General features: G+C 41.7%; 1 protein-coding gene across 3 annotated transcripts in view; it reads right to left on the reverse strand.

Annotated features, from left to right (window-relative positions):
* The window catches only part of KLHL29 (kelch like family member 29), a 581,254-nt gene that overhangs the window by 490,196 nt on the left and 69,247 nt on the right, over window positions 1–21,811 (reverse strand). For 2 of the 3 annotated variants that reach the window (XM_089777034.1, XM_075923423.2), the window contains exon 2: window positions 3,526–3,635. The exons of the other annotated variant lie outside the window; for it this stretch is intronic. The gene's annotated coding sequence lies outside the window, so the exon portion shown is untranslated. The remainder of the gene's footprint in view (window positions 1–3,525; window positions 3,636–21,811) is intronic. 3 annotated transcript variants of the gene reach the window in all.

A 21,811-nucleotide genomic window follows, 5' to 3' on the forward strand; every position in this document is an offset into this window, starting at 1 on the left:
CTCACAGAACCCTTATGAATTAGAGGGATAAATGCTCCTTTTTAAAAAGACTAGGAAGCTGAGGCACAGTGGTTACAAAGGAACTGTGTACCTCAGTTTCCTTAAGAATAGAACTCAGATGTAACTTGTTGGCCTGGATGTATGCAGTGGCTAGCACTATGGCTATCAACAGAAGCTATATATAAATACATAAATCGACAAGATCATATTGCATAAGCAGTTTGCTCCCTTTTCACTTATAGCATTTAAACAGGCAACTCCTGATCAGCATTGATAGAGTATTTGTTAGTTGTTCCCGTGTTTCAGCTGTAGAAAATCCACTTTCCTTCCTGAAATCATGTTGCAGGCTAATTGTGCAATTTTGTTAGCATATCTAGAGAATGCCTCCTTGAATGATATTCTGTTTAGCAGATTTGAAGGCATGTGATGGGACTGCCTCATCTTAACATGTAGAATAATGATTATCGGACCAAAAACTTCAATTTCTTTTTAAAATATAGCACTCTGAAACTTTTCTGATGAGTGAAACACCCACCCTGTGGAGAGTTATTGCTTAGTTTCTGACAAATTGCGTAAGATTCCTACTAAGGTATTATAGATTCGGGACACCAGTACAGCTAGCCTTTTCAGCATCATTTCACTTACTTTTTTCCCCAACTAACTGAAATCTTTGTTTCAAACCACCTAAAATGCACAACAGAAATTTCAAAGCAGCAAGGCTGCATCAGATATAAAAGCAGCATTCTTATATTCATAGCTTGAGATGTTCTTGCAGCCCTTTTGTTTTTCCTCCCTATATTGTCAGTTGTTCTTTGCCTTGTAGATTACACACAACATCACATTAGCTGTGACCCACTGTTCCACTGCAACATATTGCTAAAAGCCACACTGTTCAGTGGTAGCGTACACAAGCTTCTAATGGCATATGGTCAATTGAAGTCTCACTTTACAGTTTACAAGCCTCACCCACGGTTTCCTCAGGTAGCAAGTACTCTGTAAAGCAATTACTCAGCTGTGCTGGAGGAGTAACAGCTATTAAAACAACTGCATGACAATCACAGCTCCACACTCGTTTCCTCCATTTCAAATTACTGGGCGGGCTTTTGGGAGGGGGAGGGGGTTATGCTACATATTGCAAAACCTGATCTCAGTCTGGAACAGGGACCAAAGGCTTCTGTCCACTTAGAATACTGCAGTTGTATTTCCACACTCTGTACCACACTCAGGATTTATAACACCTCAAACAAGATGTGTGAACAGCTTCCCTGCCCCCACAAAAAATGTTAAAACATGTGTCAAGGGAAGCAACAAAGACTCAGAATATCAGAAAATGGGTCAGAAAGACTGAAGTATCATTTGTGCTTTCAGCCCACTTATAGCAGTGGATAAAGTTCATATTGGAAAAAGGAGACAGTTTCAGACACCTTAGGAAAATAGTATCATTTTGGATGAAAGTCAGAGTAAGGGGAGGGGGCAATCCAGAAACTAATGATGTCAGATTTCAGACTTTATACAAATACACACGTGACTATTTTATTAATAAATTATAATGTGCTTGAACAAAAACACAAGAGTTCTCTTATCATCAAGTAACAGGCACAGGGCCTTGTTTCAGAAATAGCTGGAGGAATTTCACAATATCTTTACTTCAGTAGACAGCCAAGGACCATCCTAGGAACATCAGAGGAAGGTTTTTTTACTTTTATATCAAATGTGTTATACTGCAACATGCCCAGTGAATTTAACTTGTGATATTACCACAACAGGAAATGAATTCATTTTTCTGTCTTGTACGAATGTAAATTCCTTACATTTTCTTTCCTCTTTTTCCCCCATCTCACACTACCACTGTCTTTCAGACTCTTCAGACTCCTGTTTGCCCCTGGAGTCTCTGTTTTCATCTCCCCTGCACATTTTGACCTGAGGTCCTGTCACAAGAAGTGCCAGACACCTGACCAGGGAACTAGCTGCTGTCGAAACACTACAACAGTGACTCCTCTCTCTTTCCTCCCTCTCTCCGAACCCACTAATGTGCTAGTCAGCAAAGCAGGGCAGCAGCAGAGATCTTCCGCTCCCTGCTGATCGTTGCATCAACAGACACACTCCGGTCAGGCCAAGCTTGGCATAGTATCCGTCCGTATTGGTCTGTCTCAGGGATAGTGGCTCAGGATATGCTCTCCCAACACTGTTCATTCTCAGAGCTACTTTTTAAATATATAGTTGAACATTCACTTTTATTACAACTAGAATACAATTCCAGATGAAAGCCTTACTGACACTTCTGATTTGTTTTAAAGTATTATACATAGATAAATAGACACATAGATATGAGCTACAATTAGATTTTATTTTTAATCTCTATTACCAGTAAAACTTTTCCATTTTATATCTCTCTTTGTTCTATCCTGAATATTATAATAATGTGCACATGTGTAACCCACACACCTTCTGGGTATGGTGTGGTGTGTTGTCTAGTGGCACTGAGACCAGAGAGAATTATCAGTTTGGTCTACAGCCTTAGCTGAGTAACAATACTTTTAGCTCTTGCAATAGAGACTCTTGCAATAGAGGCCCATACACTAAGCTCCAATGGTTCCAGGTTCAATTATGCTTACAGACAACAGGAGTCTGTCAGCGTTGCAAGTGGAGGGTCATCTACGATTTTAATTGAGAAGTCCCTGAAGCTCAGGATGCACTTCCTCAGCAAGAGTAAGTATGTAACCCACACTCCTGGGCAAGGTGTACTGAGACCACTTACAGAGAAGAGTACTGAGTCTGCTCTACAACTTATGCCCTAAGCTCCAGAAGTACCAGGTTCGATTCCACCTGCAGACAACTGGGCGTGTCAGCGTTACACACATAACCCCAAAAGATAAACACGCGTGAGGTCAAGCCCTTATAATACACATATTAAAAAGCTACAAGTCAGTTGTTTAAGGATGGTATAATTCTCAGGAATGGAACCTGATTGCCTATGCATGTGCATGTATTACATGCAGGTCTGTTATTAACATTGTATGACACTTCCCTTATAAGTCCCTGTTTCCAGTCCTTAAAAACACTGACAACGTTAACAGATTGGCCTGAAATTTTCCACACAAGGTGTCTGCTTCAGGAAAATTTTGGCCAAAGGAGTTCATCAATTTCTGAGGTTGAGACCATGGAAAAATAGATTATAGTGTCTTATTGTAAAGGATGCCTAAGGTAGGACCTGATTCTGAAGTCTTACTACCAGCATTGTGCTCACTTCTCTGAGTCATTCAAATATGACTAATCATGAGAATGTTTGAAGAATCAGTATTTACCCTATTTCCCCACTTTTTATATCGTACCGCAGCAATTCAGTAGAAACTGCTCAGGTATAGGTTTACTGCAGTCACTAAAAGATAAAAAACAGGGCCCAAATTGTGTTTGTTAGGTGACAAGAGGTCATGAAGGGGAAAGCTGAAAAGATTGTATAGGTGGACTTGCTGTCATGAAAACAAACTGTTTTCTAGGTTATAAAAAAAATAATTGTACTCTTACCTTGTGGTTTCCAGAATCTGTGTCAAATTCAATCTCTGGCAATACAGTAAGTAAGCTGCAGGACAGCAAACCCTTACATTTAGCAGGAGGTTTCTGGGAAACCAGACTACCTAGAAAGAATTGAAGAAGAAAAAAAGGCTATTTTCTATCTGAAAATGAAGTAATCTATATTTAATAAGAAGAGCCTTCCAATGAGCACAGCACAAGTGAAAAACAGCTCCACAATCGGTGAAGTTAAATGTCACCATGATCGGCACGAAGAACTTTAATCTCCCAGAGGCGACAAAAATCTGCATGAAATGTGGAGAGCCAGGCTCCTGGTGGATTGTTAGGGTTTAGCAGAGAGTGGCCAATACCCAAAGTATCAGGATTTTTAACCCTCTCATAAACGTGGAGAAAAAACAGAGGGTGGTAGTAATTTTCTCTCTGATATACTGCTACAAAAGAGAGCACATAAGCACATACACCCAACATATATAATGTTTTAATGCCCAGTGTAAAGTATAAATTCATTACAACACAGCTGCTTTATATTTATGTTCCCCCTTTCAGATGTAATATATGTGAAAGTAATCTTCATGACAAGAAGTGGCATGTATCCCTGCAAAAATGAACTGCTGCCATTATCTGGGAATCAATACAATTATTTTAACTGAATATAACATTACCTATTGATTTCACATTTTTACTTAGAGTTTCGGGCTGTATGGGGAAAATTTTTACAAGGACAAGAGGAGATCTTTAGAAAGGTAAATGAGTGGATATAAATTAATTCCCAATTTATAGCTAGCTTCCCTTGAACAATGCAATCAGTGGTTCTTTCTTCCAGATACCTCCAGTTAAGCTTTTTTTCTTCCACATTTGTACTGACACACACGACTTACATTTTATATACATTCTGAGTCAGTACAAAACGAGCCAGGAATTTTATCTACAAGCTGCACCACAGTCATAGGCTCCATCTTGTGATATGTGAGCACCTACGCCCTCCAATGAGTATTGCCATCAATTATTTTCACTATGGCAATGGCTAGAAGCCTCAAACACAATATCTGCAACTATACAGTCTGTGCCATGAAGAGTTTACAATCCAAATAGATGTGCCGCAGGACATGAAGGGAAAGAAACACAGGTGAAGTGCCTTACCCAGTGTAAGTGGCAGAGCAGACAACCTACTCTAGGCCTCCCCAATTCCATGCCATAGCCACAGGGCCATGCTATATGCCTTTTAACGAAGTTTACTAAGAACAGCACAAATTCGGATTACAATCTCTGTAAGAGTACATTTACACTACAACACTATTTCAAGATAGCTATTTTGGCATACTCCACTATCCCGCATCCTCACAGCAAGCCCGTTATTTCAGGCTTGCTATTCCGACGTCCCTGTAAACCTCATTCTACGAGGAGTAAGGGATGTTTCGGAATAGCACTTTATTTTGAAATTTGATGCTGTGTAAACAGAGTCAAATGACAAAATAAGCTATTTCAAAATAGCATTGAAATAAAATAAGCAATTTGAGCTACACAAATAGTGTATCTTAGTTTGAGTTACAGTGCTATGTAGATGCACCCTAAGAGAAGTATGTTGCAATGCATGATTTTAAACAATAGGTAATTCTAAGGACTCGCTAATGTGCCATGAGAAAGAAGAACAACATCAAAAGCAATTTTTTGGGAGAGGTTATTGTATTAGGTTAAAATGCAGAGACTCCAAACAGATCAGAACCACATTTTCCTATTCAAATACCCAAACGGTTAAGGCCCCAACCTGTAACTGGCTCCATGCAGGCCATGCAGCACCTATGTGGAGCTAAAGTGACTTCAGACAGACACACTACTGCATGCACAGCCAGATGCTGCACTGTTCCTTAATGCAGATGTAGGTGGGGAACAGGGAAAAATGATAAGCACAGCTAGATAAGGTTTGAAGTGGCAGAGGCGAGTGAGAGCAGCTGTAATCCTCCACCATGCAAATGGTGTATAAAGTAGAGCTTATGCCCAAATCCTTGCTTGCTCACCAGTTCCACCACCCGCTGTCCCAAAGACCAGGAAAGATTGCTATATGGGCAACACAAAAACAGGATTAGAGGTGTGTTAAAACTTGCTGCTATTTGCATATCTAGCAGCAAAAAGAAAAGGGTTTCTAAAAAGGTTTTTTATTTTATCTTATCGGACTTAGTTGTGGTTCAAAAGCCGATCGCATTAAGTGGGAAAAAAGAAAGAACAGCAGATTCAGCATAAAATTCTAAGCCTTGAAAAGAAAATGTATGAACCAAATTAGAAAGGAGAGGGGTTTTTAAACTCCCAACCCCATAGTTATCACTTCATTTTTTCACTTTATTTTTTTCAGACACCACTACCTTATGGACATAAGACACGAACTAGATGGGCCACTGTTTGACATCACAGAAAATGAGCGTCTTTGTATGTCAGAGACGGAAGTGTGGCTTAGCATTCAAATACCCAATTATTTTGGGTGTCATGGGCTGATCTCCATCTCCATCTTTTGGTGCACACAACCCTCAGCACATAAGTCAACTGTGCGACAGAAAATGATTTTAAAGACGGCTAATGCTGGATAACATGCACTAAAGACAAAAATGAACCCTCATCCTTCCTAATGCATGTCATAGCTTTATATATATATAAAAAAAGTCATGGCTCAGAATTATGACTGACTATGCTATTTGTATTCCTGCATGGATAATCATTTCTTAAAAAGGAAGCATACATCAGTAATATTTATGGGGAGTTCACAAGAGCTCGGCAAACATTTCTGACAAAACAAAAATAAACTCAAACAGAAGGATTGCTCATAAAATGCAACATCAACAACTCCTTTGACAGGCACCTGGATCATGCTGCCTTTTAAATGAGAAAAACAAAGATGTCACTACTAAGTTTAAATGGAAACAGTGAAATATGCTATTAAAATATCAGACCATAAACAAAGCTATTTTGCAGACTCAAACGCAATGAGTAACTATTACAACAAAGCTCGCCAGGATCCTTTGCAAGCAAAGCTCCTACTGTGGAAAGTAAGTGTGTGTGGGGGGGGTGGTCATTTTGCTAGATGTTGTGCACACAATCAATATTAGATAAGGACCACAGACTATTTCTGGGTGTTCAATCTAATCTGTTGGCTTGTCTGGTGGGCCCTACGCTTTATGCTTTAAATAAAAGTTAGAACACTAATGTCTGTTTGTGCCAATGCAGCATATGGAGATAAAGCCTGAGATTAGACCTATAAGAGGTAATCCCCAAACATAACAGCCATACTGTGCCAGACCAAACCCAATATCCTCCCTTCCAATATTGGCCAATGTCAGATGCCCCAGAAAACAATTAAATATCAAGTGATCCCTCTCCTGTCATCCATTTCCAGCCTCTGACAAACAGAGGCTAGGGACACCATTCCTACTCATCCTAGCTAACAAATATTGAATGCATGAGATAATTACTCTTCTCTTGCCTTGGACCATTCTAAACTATTACGCTATCCAGACAATTTTTATTTCTATCCATAAATACATACAGAGGACTATCATGATGCAAAGAAGTGCTTGCCTGTCCTAAATTCTCTAAATCCTAAATATTTTGGAGTGAAAATTGATGTTGTGTTATGTGGAACTCAAAGACAGGATATTCAGATACAAAAAATAGACACTAGAAAGCCTATTTTTATGAACTTGCAGTATTGAGCAAAATCATTCATCTCAGCAATAAAATTTCTTTGAAGTTGGACACATGCAGCTTGCTATAGTAGCTGAATGTCCTTTAAAATTCACAGCCAACTTTTCATGCTTCATTACACTCTGTTGGCTTTTTTCAGGATTTGGGGACTCTCTGGCTATCTAGACTACACTGATCTATCGGAAAAAGGTACACAAATTGCACTCCGTAATTTGCGTAACTTTTTCCAATAGTTTTTTCTACAGTGGGCCAAATTTCGGAAAGCCTCCTCTTTCAGAAGAGCCCTTCTTTCTCATGCAAGGAGGAAAATAGGGCTTTTGAAAAAGAGCATCTGCCCGTCCGCAAAAGAAAGCAGAAGAGTAGATGCGTTACCTGGATGCGGCGGAATTTTTCTGGGATACCTCCAGGATCCCGGAAAAAAACCCATAGTGTAGACATAGCCTCATAGACACACAGTTCATTCAAGCTCTTATCTTTTAATTGAAGCGGTGGCTGCTGAATCTTAATCAAAATTATCCTTCTCACTAAAATGGTTGTTAGACACTGAAATTACAGGTGTCTTCAACCAGAACAATGATTTTTTTTAAGCAGAACCATCTTCCTCACCTGTTGCTCAACATTCAACTTATGTCTCTTGAGGTACTGAAAGTTTTACTGGTATTTCAAAGCCTGCCATGATAGAAAAGACTTAATATACATTTACTGTAATCAACAAACTGGATGTTTGCTTTTGCTCTCAAGAAACTTTTTTGGGGCCTTCTCTGTAAGCAATCAAAACTGGCACAAAAGTATCCAGTTCCGCAAGCTCCAGGCTGTGCTGAGTCAGATAACAAAGGGTCATATGAGGAAGCAGCCAGGCCATGCATTCTGTAACATGGGCTGTGAGTTCACACTGACACAGAGATCTGAAGAGAGTAAAGAGAATTTGCAGCAGTTAAGCCAGGATGATAGCATGCTATGAAACCCTGTCCTAAGGAGGGGGTGATAGAGAAAAACTCTCTACCATAGCTTGGAAGGTTTTGATCACAGAGATAAAAGGAACAATGCTGGGTTTAGAGCAAAAGACAAATGGTAGCCGCAACTAGGAAGAAACCTGCTGCTGCAAAATGGGAAGGGAGCTTATGTTAATCGGGACTTGGGAAGAATGGCTGTTCTAAGCACAAACCAAACTGATTATTTTATAAACGAGTAGTCCTGGGCACCTTAGGGCATGTCTACACAGCAGGGCTAAACTCAAAACAAGCTATGCAACTTAATAATTTATTTTTACTTTTGGCGCTGTCTACACAGCAGTTATTTCGAGAGAGAGCACTCTTCCCCCGACTTCCCTTACTCCTTGTACAATGAGAGTTACAGGAGTCTGGGTAAGAAGTCCTCTAGCTCTCCATTATATCGATATTATGTCAAAATAACTGCTTGTATGTAGAGACAGACTATGTTCTTTTGGAATGTTAGTTATTCTGAAATAGTGCTGCTGTGTAACAATGTATAGTATCATGATTATTTTATTGTATGGCTTAATATGCCAGATCCCAAAAGAGGGAATGTTATTTTGAAATGCCCAAGTGAGTGCAAGTTAGTCAAAAGGGAAATGTGAGATGGGGTGACTGCATTGCCACACTTTGGTGGCCTGTGCTGACAGCATCCTGAAACACAGTTAAAAAAAGACACGAAAGATTTTAAAAGCTACAGGAGTGAATTCTATAAGACCCCTGTTACTTTCAGCAGTAATAGGTATTGTTTCTTGTTCCCTGACTAGCTGAATTTCTCCCTTGTGTCCAAAAGAGTTAACAAAAGTAATTTCAACTTACTTAAAGCAGAGGGATGGAATGATGCATTACATGTTTTATCATTCAACCATTTGAGGTAACAAGGTTGGGGGAGGCAAGGTAGTGTTGCCAACCCTCCAGGATTGACCTGGAATCTCCTGGAATTGGCATCAAATCTCCCAGTGACTACTGAAAGCAATCCTGGAGATTTTAATAGGATATTTTAAGAAAATGACACCATCATGTTGTAGGGGGAAAAAGATCTCCAGGAACAGCTTCAGTCAGAGCTGGTAACCCAGGCAGAGACCTGAGCCCTAAGCAGAAAGTCTCACATGGTATGCCTTTTAGCCAGCGTGAGAGGCAAGAGCCAACTATGGGTAGCATCCTCATGCATTCGTGGGTGCTCCTAACCCGCTCTTTGCTTTGCTTTAAGAGAACACCAGCAGCATGACTTATCCTTGGCATATGACACCACAGATATAACAGATTACCTCCTCTACCTGCTTCATGAAAACTCTTTCAACTTTGGGAGGAGCCAGGTACCTTAGATTCAAGCCTGCACACGGAGTTCTGGATCCCATGACAATCTAAAATAATTTGTTCACAGCAAGAATGTGTTCTCTTGATGCAAACTGTTGATTTTTACTTAGCATGACTGCTGTAGATGTCATTCAACTGAGTTAAGGATGATGTGCCATGAAAATTGAGCTGCTCAATATAAAACAATAAAAATGAAAATTGACACAGGCTATAAAATCTTAGGGTCTGTGGCCATTTCGTGTGGTACTGAGGAAGCACTATACATCTGATATCGTTCACCGCTATTATGTGGTCTTCACAGTCAACTGATATTTTGTGGGCTTGTTCAGCTTTCGCTAGAATTAAAACTAAAATCCAAATGAAAATAAACAACACAAAAAAGAGTGTGGGGAAGAAAAAAAAGTGTGGGGATTACACATGAATCGTATCACTTTTTCTTCTATTTACATTTGTGTTGATAGATTATTTACTATATTTTCACCAAGTTATTATTGCAGCTCATATGGAAAGTTGCAGGAGAACTGTTCTCCTGCCCCAGAAAAAGGAACTATTTATTATTTGCATTACAACAGTGCTTACAGTTTCCCAACTAATACCGCAGCCCCACTGTACTAGGTACTGTACATACATATAGCAACAGTCCCTTTCCCAAACATCAGGATGCGAGGCGGGGAGGCAGGAAAGGAGGCATGAAAGGAAGTATTATTAGAGATGGAAACGTTGATGCTACTTGCTCACGTGCACACAAGGAACCAGTGAGAATACTGTCCAGGTTCTTTGAATAGCAATCCAGTGCTTTAACCACAAGAACCTGAGGTTTCTCGGGATCTGTCCTCCCAGTTTACCTGGTTAAAAAGGAATCCTGGCACAGAGCTGACTGGACCATTTGACTAACGAGTTGGCGGCACCATGCACATAGCCTGACAGACTCCCTGCTCACCTCTGCATCACATGATCCTGAGAAACGGAGGCATATTCCCCCTCTGATTCCTTCATATAGGAGAAGACCATGGGCGGTTGGTGAAGGTAGGGCTGGGAGCTTGCCTCCCCAGCCTTACCCCTTCTACTGAGGCCCCACTCCTCATGGGAGCCAAGCCGCCTCCCTGCCCCCCACCTCAGGGAGGCAGGGCAGTGCGCCCCCTACCACCACAAGAAGAGGAGCACGGGGAGGGAGGGGAAGGCATGCGTCCCCAGCTTTCCTGGCCCTGGAGCATGGGGAGGAGGAGCAGTACACAGCTCCAACCTCTTCAGCCAGGAGCACTGGGAGGTTGGGTGCTGGGGGCAGCAACAGTCCATCCCCAGCATGCCTACAGTAGGCATTCTGGGAACAGTATGGGTGGGGCTAAGCTGGTGGTTGGGGAAGGTAGTGCCTTCCCCAGCCTATGATACTGGAGGCCAATGGGGAAGCCGGGGGCTCCACAGGGTCCCTCCTGCAACACCAGCTCTGCAGCTGCCACTGGCTGGGAATGACCCAGCTGCGTTCCTCCCTAGGAGCCACAGGGGGGCATGCTGCTGCTTCTGGGAGGTAAGCACTTCCCAGAGCTGCTCCCCTAATCCCCTCTCTGCCAAAACCCCCGTGCGCCAGCCCCGGCTTCCTCATTCTCTCGGAACCTTTCAGTCCAAGCCCCCTAGCTAGAACCATCTCCCCTGCTTTCTTCCCCTTCGCCCTGCAACACTGTCCAAGTCTGGAGCCCCCAGTACACCCTGAACCCCTAATTTCTAACTCTACCCCAGAACCAGTCCAAAGCCCACACCTCCTCCCACACCCCAACTCCTTGCCTCAGCCTGCAGCCCCTCTCCCATACTCCAAACTCCTTGGCTCTACCCTCTGCCTACAGCCCCCCTCTGCACCCCAAATTAGGGATCTTAAATATCGGTTAACTGAATCGTCCATTAACCTCATGAAATCTTACTGGCTACTCGACTATTCTATAGTCCCTGGGAGTGTGCTCCGGCCCCACTCCCGAGGAGCCCCCTGTATCAGAGGCAGCAGCATGGGGTGGCAGCATCCGCTGTCTGGGGGTGTGGATCTGAGCTCCCAGACCCAGCACAAGCTAGAACTGAGCCAGGCTGACTGCCAGCCTGGTTCCTAATACATTTTAAATGCAGAGCCACAGTGGGGGAAGGTCCTGGACCCAGCACAAGCCAGGACTGAGCCAGGCTGCTGGCCAATCTGCTAAAAAGTTTACTGGGGAGGTTTGGGGGGGGGGGAAATGCATGTAGTCTACAGCATTAACCTATGAGCTTTTGCTTATTGGTTAATCAACTGTATTATTATATCCCTACCCCAAATCTCTCATCCCTGGTCCTATCCCAGAGCCTACACCCCCAGTGAGAGCCCTCACACCTTCCACAATGCAGCCCCTTGGTCCAGCCTAGTAAAAATGAGTGAATTAGTGAAGGTAGCGAGTGCCTGAGGGAGGGGGGTTAGAGTGAGACAGGGCAAGGCCTCAGAGAAAGGTGGGGCAAGGGTGTTCTGTTTCCTGTAAGTAGAATGTTGGCAACCCTATTATCAGGGTGACTTCATACTATATTAGTAGTGTGCCCATTAGTTATATATGAAGGTCCCTGATCAAGTGCACATTCAGTCCAAATCATCTGCAAAATAATTATCCTCTTAGGAGTTACATAAATCCATAATACATCTACATTAACCTGTGTGCCACTGAAACAGCCTTTCCAGCAATTTGGTCTCTCTTATCCTCAAAGTAGACTCTTATACCCGTTTGAGCAAGTGAGCACACATTTTCAATCATGATGAGAGACTCCAATTTTCACATCTTTGTGGACGTAGTGTCAAATTTATTTGTAATGGGTTCATTTATTATCTGCCGGGACTGAGCAAACTGGGTGAAAAAATAATGGCTGGTAGTACATTAAGAGGTCTATCTGGAATCCCAGCCTGATGAAAATTAGCACAATGTTAATGGAGTTGTGGAAAATAAAGGTCTTGTTTGTTTGTTGCTTAATGCAGCATGCCTGAAGTTAATAATTACCTCCCATATGTGATCAGAAGTTTAGAAAACTAGTTCTCTTTCTCCCTCACCCCATTTTAAAGGCAGAAAATCTATTCCAGGTACTAAGAAACATTTGTTTTAGCAGCTCTACTGGTGGCAAAGATGAGATCAGCACCAGAAAGAAGATACATGAGCAGCAGAGGAGGAAGGCAAAGAACAGTGATGCTCAATGTAGGGATGTAAAATCCCATTTAACCAGTTAACTGTTGCATTTAACCACTTAAACGGGATCCAGTGGGTGGGGGGCTGCTCTGGCTGGGCCAGATCCTTTAATGCTGCACCCCGGGCAGGCTGGGAGCTATTCTGGCTGGGCTGGAGTGGCACCCAGCCCGCTGCATGGTATGGTGGACCCAGCTGGGCTGGAGCAGCCTCCTACGCACGTCAGGTGTCAGGAATGCCTGAGTTCTGATTCCTGCTTGTGGCTTCTTGGCAAGCATGCAGGTGCCCTCATGAGCTTGAGAAAAAAAATGAACGCCAGAGATGCTCCCAGAATTAAGCTGGAAAGAAAGTGTTGCGAATTTAAACTGACAAGTTAAATGCAGTTGAATAAGGACTGTTGCTTCAAGCCAAGTAGAGGCTGAGGTCAGACTCCAAAGTTACACAGTCCATAATTAGCCCTTTACTTTCTTTAGGAGAGCTTTGGTCAGCTTCTCCCACTTGCCAGTGGTCAGTCTATACACACAGAACAAAATCCCACGAATGGCTATCTAGAGGCCTCTCCTTATCTCAAGGAAACTCACATAGTCTGGCCCACTTTGGAAGCAGCTAGATACTCTAAAATGAGCTTCTCTCATACCAGGAAACCCCTGAATAGCATCTGCCTGTGAGCAAGTCAACAGGCACAAATGGGGGCTAGAAATGCAACCAGGGTATGGTTTCCTCCAGTATTTGAATGCCTAACGTAAATTACACAAGGTGAGGGTAGCACCATTGCTCAAGTTGCCAGTGTTATGTTCTTTGCTGATAAGCTTTCAGCAGAAGCAAGTATGTATTTTCCTTGACGCATACAAAGACTGATAGATATACAGCAGCATCCAGCTTTATTTTGCAGGTTAAAATGAATACAACCCACTGTTTAAGAAATCATGCATCAGTAATGGAAACTTTCCACAAAAAAGAGTGGAGTTCTCCTAGTAGCAAAGTGTCACTTCAATAGAACCTTTTTTCCTCCAGTAGGTAATATGCAAATTATCTGTGCTGACCTCTGCTTAATTTAGAATACCTCTGTCATAAACCAATTATCAACATTTGACACAAGCAGCACTTGCAAGTTTGAAAAGCAATTAAAATTTAGGAGCTGTCTCTCACAATAAAAAACCACTCACAGAAGGAGCATTGCAGGAAAGTTGTTCCGTGCAACCCATCGTTCTAATTCCGCCTCTATCAATCAAGCCAGGCCTCACTGAATAGCAAAGCTCAGGCAGACAAACAGCAATGTTTATGAGGTGCAGCTGGTGGTACTTACTGTTAACAGCAAAAGCAGCATCAGTTAAATTAACATTCTTCATTCTTTCATTGCTCATTATGGGTTGACAGACATACCCGCAGTCCACATAAATGACTTAGAGGGAGACTGCTGTCTAACATCCTGCCATGAAACAGGACCACCTAATGGGAGCAACCACTGTAATTAAAACTCTGAAACCGAGAATTAAACTAGTTAAAGGAGGCAGTGCTGGGGAGTATGACCTACTTTGTGTTTGATTAGAGGAATTATGAGAGCCTGTACCACTTCTCAGGCCAAAATTAACAAAAAATTATCTACCATTTGAGTAATTTATCCAATGGAACATATGCAAGTATCACCTTGATCCAGTAATCGTTCGGGTTGTTGCAGTTTGGAACAGCAGTAAGGATGGCAAAAAGACAGAGATTACTTAAGTATTAACTAATCAGTTTCCCCAGGAGAACTCTTTCCCTAAATCCTATTTGCTCAACTTCGTAAGATTTTCTTTGATGAGCAATTCTACTTAAACAGGTTCTACTTAAAAAATTACACCAACCTTTAATCTCTTGGATCAGGAAAAGTTAATTCAGTCAACTCAAGTCAGTATTTTAAAAGTCTCGTAACTTGAGATTTCAGAGATGAATGCAGTACCAAAAAAAGTGCTTCGAAAGTCTGGTTCAGACTTGTCCCAGTGACAGCTTCTTTTCGGGGCCGGGGAGTCAAATGTATTAAGGAGGAATTTATCTTGGCAGCAAAAAATACTCAAAAGTGTCATAAAAAATTCATAGGTACCTATATCTCTACATGACACCTAAAGAGGACAAATAATATTCTTTGAGAATGTGTTCTTTTACACCTGCTTATTCTGAAGGTTTTTATTTGGCCTGATCACACACTTTTCAGCTTCTGTAGAATTGGAAGAAATAATTCTCCTTAAAGCCATTTTGTGACCTGATGATTATTATGGCCTGGGATCTTCAGTTAGTGAATATGGTTAATCAGCATGACACATTTCTTTTACAATAAATGTAAAATCCACACTTACACAGAATGCTTTGTTGTTCTTCCTCTATGCACTTCTGAGCCTCAAGACTCTTTCCTTTTTCCACGCTGAACATTCCATGTCTCCTTAACAAGGAGGACTGTGCAAAACTCCCTTCAGAGTCAGTTAGTGCTAATCCTGATTTGTCCAGAGGTATCACTGCAAAGCTTTGAAAGGACTCTTCCTCCTAGCTGAAGACCTGATAGACCTAATTAGACTTCTGTACTCTGATCTCCAGAGGGCTAGCATGTTATGAATCTGCTAGACTTCCACCTGGCATTCCCACTGCAGGTTGGAAGTTAGGCAAGTTGACTTGCAGCGGTTTGGAGGGATAAAGAAATCTACATTTTCCAGCACCCTCCTCTACACTTTTTCACAGTTGCAAACTGATGTCCTAGTTCAGCAAAGCACATAAATATTCACTTAAGTTCCACTGAATCCAGTTAGACTAAAAGAGGTTTTTTAGTGCTTTGCTGAATGGGTTGTGACTTTTGCTACTATATGATGAAAAGGTTTTGATGAAGAGGCCAGAGAGCACTATAATACAGAGATATGGTGGAAGAAAGCACTTAGAAAACAATATTCAGCTTTACAGTATTTAGTTTATTAAGATGCAAATTCACTATTTAATATATGCAGTTGAATTAAAAAAATAGTACTCATCACATGAGGCAAACTCTCTACCTCTCCATTTTAAACTGCATGGAAAACCTCAGATGAGAGTATACATACATTAGAACATTACAGACCCACATTTTCTGCAAATTCTGTACTGAAAGTTCATTTATATTTTATCGTTAATTATTTGGGATTACACATCAAATCAATTCTGACTTTGAGATTAAAATAATAGGTAGCAGGTTTAAAACAAACAAAAGCACACAGTCAACCTTGGAACTCCTTGCCAGAGAATATTGTGAAGATCAGGACTTTAACAGAGTTCAAAAAAGAGCTAGATAAATTCATAGAGGTTAGGTCTATCAATACTTATTAGCCAGGATGGGCAGGAATGGTGTCCCTAGCCTCTGTTTGTCAGGGGCTAGAAATGGATGACAGGAGAAGGATCACATGATTATTACCTGTTTCTGTTCACTCCCTCTGGGGCATCTAGCATTGGCCACTGTTGGGAGGTAGGATTCTGGGCTAGATGGATCTTTGATCTGACACAGTATGGCCATTCTTATGTTCTAATAAGTTGCTAATATTATTCACACTCAGTATGAGAAAATAAACATTCTTGTTTAATTATTAACTCATCTCATTTTGTGTACAGCAGTCTCAGAGGATACATTTACAGTGCAGAACAAACAGAAAAATCTTGCGGAAGCAAGTGTCAGAGCCCAGGTTCTCACAATGGAGTTCAAAACCAGAGTGTGGATTTTCTCAGTTGGGCTGGAACTCAGGCTCGGAAACCCTCCTCCTCTTCAGGTGTCCGAACTTGAGGTCCAGCTCAAGTGGGAACATGCATAGTGCTATGTTTAGCTCTGTAGCAGGCACCCCAAGAGTCGGAGTCAGTTGACTCTGGGACTCACTGTGCTTTTTATTTTCCAATGGAGACTAATGTGAATCTTTATTTTCCACTATGAGCTTTGGATCAGGCCTATGAGATTGTTTTATTTAACAATGATACCTAGCTCTTACACTGTATTTTTCATTAGTAAAATCACAAAAGCACTTGACAATCTTGTATGTGATTCTGTTATCATCACCATTTTAAAGATTGGAACTGGAGGAAGAAAGAGTCAAGTGGTCACACAGGAAGTCTGTAATGGAGCAGGAAACTGAATTTAAGACACACTTCCTCTGAAGAAAGTAGGAGACTTGTGGCAGGAGCAACTGTAACATTGACAGGTGGAACTGAACTTGGGACCTCTAAAGTTTAATGCATGAGCCTCTACCGCTTGAACTAAAAGCCAGCTGGCTCTCAGCTAAGGCTGTAGAGCAGACTCATTCTTTCTCTTTGTAAGTGGTCTAATTGCCACTTCATGGGACAGTACCCCTCACCCAGAAGGTGTGTGGGTTACACCTCTTTTTAGTTTTTACTAGATGAATACCAGCACTACTGATTTAAACCCTATCATCTCTAGCCAATTAGTTAACTGAACATGAACTGGTGAACTTTATAAAAATATATTTTAAATAAAATGTTCTTAATAACAAAGTATCTGCTACCTCACTTAGGACTGAAACTTTTATCTTCTGTTCATTTCTTACAGTAATAAATATGTATGCTTGCTTCTTTAAATTAGATTGGCTCTTCTATAAGTCTACTATTCCAGGTGCCTTAAAGAGCTCTCAAAAGTACAAGCCCAACATAAACAGCACCACAGACAGCAGAAATGCCAGTCATCCAAGTGCACAACCAGAACTGGAAAGTTTAAATGAGCTGATGAGAGCCAGGAGACAAACCTACACTTTTTCACAGCATGCAACTGGTAAAGGAGGCGAACGTAGCACTTTAATGTTAACAGCCATCACCTCTTGCGAGATGATAAAAGGATGCCTAAATTTAACCTACTTCAAAAAGGGACCAAAAATATATATTGTAACAAGTAGCAAGAGCACTGTAGACATTTTCCCCTCCCTCAAGTGTTTACTTAAACAATATTCCATAATAGAGTCTCAAGAAAAAAACAGGCCACATCTACACCTAGACACCTCTGCCAGAAGAATCTCATGTACACATAGCTGAATGCTTCAGTGAAAAGCACACCATGACCATGCCATGGTATATAGTTACATGGATGAGTGAAAGGCTCTGGCAAAGGGGAGGCAGAAAGAAAAAGGCTTCAGCAGTTCCCAGCTGCTGGGTCTTTTCACTGTAGTGAGGAAAGGCTCTGGCAAAGGGAGGCAGCAGGGAGAGAAAATGTTGGGGGGAGAGGATGTTTGAAGGCCAAAGAAGGGGGATCGTGAAAGATTTCTTTCAGGATGTGGTTCCCATCAAGTATTGGTTGTAACTGTCTTATAGTACCCCGCATGGGTTCTAGAATGCGACACTATGGTTTCCTTCTCCAGACCTGACTGATAAGTTTGTCCCTTCCATGAATGGAAGCTGATCCAATAAAAGGTATTTATTTCTCCTACTTTGATCAGATAAGGCATTGGATTAGTATTTAGCAGACCTGCTGTGGGCCCTTGGGCCTGTCATTCACCCTTCTGCCACAGTTTCTTCTTCCACCCTTTGACTATCATCTCTATGCATAATGTATCTTCTTTGTAACTTTCTTATATTATTTTTCTACAGTGTTTGGCATAATGGTGCTGCTGCGCAGTGGCAGATTCCAGGGCCTTACTTGTCTTGGGAACAACGTTTTGTTTCTGAGAGTGAAAGAACTAAACAGGAGGGAAGTCCTTTTTAGACATAATTCCAAACAACAGGTAGGAATTGGTTGTGAATATGAATTTGGAAAGCAGTTCAGTTGAATATGATCATGAAAGAATAGATGTCATGATTCTAAAGAAAAGAAGGATGGAAAGTAGCAGAATAAGGACTATGGACTTCAAAAAAGCAGACAATGTCCCATGGGAAAAAGCGGATAAAGGAGTTCTTGAGAAACTACCAGCTCTTCTGGAGACAACCTTTGCTTAGTCCATTGGTTCAACAAAGACGTTTTCATGCTTTCTCTTTGTGGACTCTGGAGTGCCTCTAAAGTCCAAAGCATGATATTCATGTCCATGAGCACAGTGGGAAGACAAAGTCATATAACAATATACGATGCTTTCCCCCAGAACCGAATAATTAATTGTGTCCTCTTTAAAGACATGGAAAGCTGTTATGCATCACCACACTGTTCCATTTGATGAAGACTTCTCGAGAACATCCACTTTCATTGCTCCAAAGTGTGTGCTGTTCCTGATGTCGTCCTTGTAGTACTTTCTGGAGTGGTCTTGATTCCATCGTCCTTGTGGCAATTCTCCGTAGAAAATTTTTCGGAGGAGTCGGTGTTTAGTCGTCCTAAGGATGTGTCCAACTCAGCATTGTAAAGTTTTATTTTTGTTGAGAGGGTTATGTTCAGAAGGATTTCAGGACTTTGTTGCATAGTTTTCCTAGTGACTGAGACACTTTCTGCATCCTGTCTGTGATCTCTTTGTCAAGAGATCCATCTGTGGAGATGTTGCCGCCTAGATAGGTAAAATTGTCCACTTACTTAAGTTGGATTCCACTAATGGATATGGCATGGAGTGGTGAAGGAGAGAATATGAAAAGCACAACTGTAAACAATTCCATTGCAGAAGAAATGTAGGAAGATTAATAGGACACACCTATATGTCTTTACAAGGAGCTCGTTAATAACCTGAAAAAGATTATAAAAGAATCCCATCAAGAGTGGAAATATGGACAAATTGCTTAGGATGAATACAAAAAGAATAGCATAAGCATGTAGAGACAAAAATCAGAAAAGCTAATGCACACAATTAATTAAACCTAGCAACAAAAATGAGTGAAGAAGGGGTTCTATAAATACACCAGGAGCAAGAAAAATATAAAGGAAAGCGTGGGTCCTCTACTTAGTGAGGAATGACAGCTAGTAATGGGTGACAGCAAGAGTACTGAATTTTTTAATGTTTATTTTGCTTCAGTCTTCACTAACAGGTATATTGTGACCAGATACTGAATATTAACATTACCAATAAACACGAAGGAAAGTAAGCCAAAACAGGGAAAGAACAGGTTAAACCATATTTTGGAAAATCAACAGGACTGGATTAAATTCACCCTAGCGCATTTAAGGAACAAAACCATTAGCAATTATCTTTGAGAACATTTTGGAGGACAGGTAAGAACCAAGAAGACTGGTGAAGGGTAAAAGTAGCACCTAAAAGGGGAACAAAGAGGATCTAGGGAATAATAGACCAGTCATTATAACTTTGATACCTGGAAAGAAAGCGGAACAAATTCTGAAACAATCCATTTGTAAGAATCTAGAAAATAACAGGGCTATAAGGAACAGTTAATATGGAATTGTCAAGAAAAATCATATAATATTTCCTTCTTTGACAGAGTTATAGGCCCAGAGGCATAGTGAGGGGGGGCAGTTGCCCCCAGGCGCCACACTAGGGGAGCGCCAGGCTGTGGTGGGAGCGCACAGCCCCACGCATCATGGTGAGCCCAGCACTGGAGGGCCACGTGCTCCCTGCAGTCAAGCAGCCGAGGTAAGGCTGGGCAGCGGGAGCAGGAACTTCAAAGGCAGGGTTACCGTACGTCCAGTGCTCATCTCTATGGGAGGGAAAGGAGGATTGGGTTAAAGCGGGGGAAGGTTGGAGGTGCCTGGCTCTGGGGGAGGGGTGGGTGCATTGGGGGTACTTTTTTTTAAGGGGTACTTTATAAAGAAAGGTTGAAAAACACTGCTCTAAACCATTCCTTTTGGCCTCCCTGTTTCCTTTTTCTCCTTTGGCGAGTTGGGCAGGCAGCAGTTTTGGTAAAAATATATCAGACATGTGCACATAGTGCCCACTCTTCCTGAGCTGGTGCTGGATAATCAGGGCTTCCATTCTAATGGAGTTGGCATTACTGAGGTGACAGATCCCCCCACGTTTTGTTGCGGATTTTCCAAACAAAATGCTGGTGCTTTCTATAGGTCACCCACTTCTCCCAGTCCTAGCAGAGACTTGAGATTAACTTAGCTTTCTCAACTAAAAGTCTTATACGTGTTCGGATGTTGTGACTGGACACCTGGCGAGACAGTCTGCCAAAGGCAAGACTGGCCTTAAATCTTGTCATCTATGGCTTCAGTTGAATGGCTTGTGGAAGAGCATCTCAGAGAGACCTCTCTGCTTTACTTAAGGATAGAATCGCACGGCAGCCTGAAGGAAAAAGTCCTCATGGCAGACAGAAAGCCAAACTTGCAGTGTAACCTCAGCTGTAGGCTACTTACGTCAAGAGCTGGCAATTCTTGTGTTGTGTGTTAGTTTTATTGAAAATTTTTTGAGTGTTATTTTAAGAGATAAGTTAATCTCTTACTTTCATAATTCTGATGTAGTTTATCGCTGTGTTTATCGTTGTGAAAAACAACTAGGTTAAGTAGGTAAGTAAGTAGGCAGTTAGGAGGCATTACAGATTGCTTACAATAAATTTGATATGCTCAAAATCTTTTTGACCTTTTATTCATTAAAGCAACGAGTTACTCATTTGCTAGAACGGTGTCTTTAAATGCTTGATTGAAATATAGTGATGAAATTCATATTTAGGTTGTGCACTATTATTCCTCTTGTGTTTTATAAAACTTACATATATTAAGCATTTGACATTTTTTATGTAAAAGACATGAACCTAATGAGAACAGGATATGAACAAATTAAAGAGAAAAATTATTTACCAGAATGTAAACCAAAAAGCTATAATTTATATTTGTCTGCAGTTAGTAAAATAAGTAATTCATTAAATGATAAATATCCTAAGAGGTAGATTATTTACAATGGTGTAGCGAGAGGGGGCAAGGAGAGTTGCTCCCAGGTGCCACACTGGGGGGGGCACCTATTTAGTTCCCCTCTACTCCTCCTGTTATCCCTTGGCTTACCTGCTCCTCCTCCACCCGCTGACGCTGGCTGGAGCCACCACCTCCTCCCCCAGCCCGACCCTCCTTCATCTCCACCGGCAGGTTAGTGTATGCGGGGCCTGGCCCCAAACTGGAGGGGGAAGGGGAAGTTGCAGTATCAGCTTCCCCCCTCCTCCCAGTGTCGGGGTCCTGCTGCACAGCGGCAGGGAAGGAATGCAAATTTTGTCTTTGCCCCCGGGGCACATAACACCCTCACTATGCCTCTGTACTGGAGAGGG

Source organism: Pelodiscus sinensis, chromosome 3 (assembly GCF_052426305.1).
Source record: "Pelodiscus sinensis isolate ZL-2025 chromosome 3, ASM5242630v1, whole genome shotgun sequence".
Lineage (NCBI taxonomy): Eukaryota > Metazoa > Chordata > Testudines > Trionychidae > Pelodiscus > Pelodiscus sinensis.